The sequence below is a fragment of the Penaeus monodon genome, chromosome 23, assembly GCF_015228065.2.
Source record: "Penaeus monodon isolate SGIC_2016 chromosome 23, NSTDA_Pmon_1, whole genome shotgun sequence".
NCBI lineage: Eukaryota > Metazoa > Arthropoda > Malacostraca > Decapoda > Penaeidae > Penaeus > Penaeus monodon.
The window spans coordinates 26,433,454-26,433,805 of NC_051408.1; the positions used below are offsets into that span (position 1 = coordinate 26,433,454).

Consider the following 352-nt stretch of genomic DNA (forward strand, 5'->3'; position numbering starts at 1 on the left):
ACATACCCTGCTCGTAAGCCAAGTAATGCTTTCTTCGCCTCCCTTTATTATTCTTAACCCCCCCCCCCCCACAGGTGGGCGAGAGGCCCCTCCGCCCTGCTCCGGCGACGAAAACACCTACGGCCTCTACGTTCCCCACGACGGGGGCCACGCCCTGGGCTTCCCCGAAGCCACAGACGGCGAGGGGTTTTTACGACGCCCCGGGAGGAGGGGTTCCGCCTCTTCGACGAGACTGAACGGCCTCTTTGTCCCGCTGCAGCACGACAACAGCTGGATCCCATACAGGTCAGGCTTTTCCGCTGCATTTAGTCTCTTATCTTTTGCTTTTAATGCCATCTCTTTTCATCACAAC

General features: G+C 58.2%; 1 protein-coding gene across 1 annotated transcript in view; it reads left to right on the plus strand.

The window, feature by feature from the left end:
* Window positions 1–352, plus strand: part of LOC119588193 (lutropin-choriogonadotropic hormone receptor-like) — a gene marked incomplete at its 3' end in the record, with an annotated part of 106,720 nt that overhangs the window by 46,708 nt on the left and 59,660 nt on the right.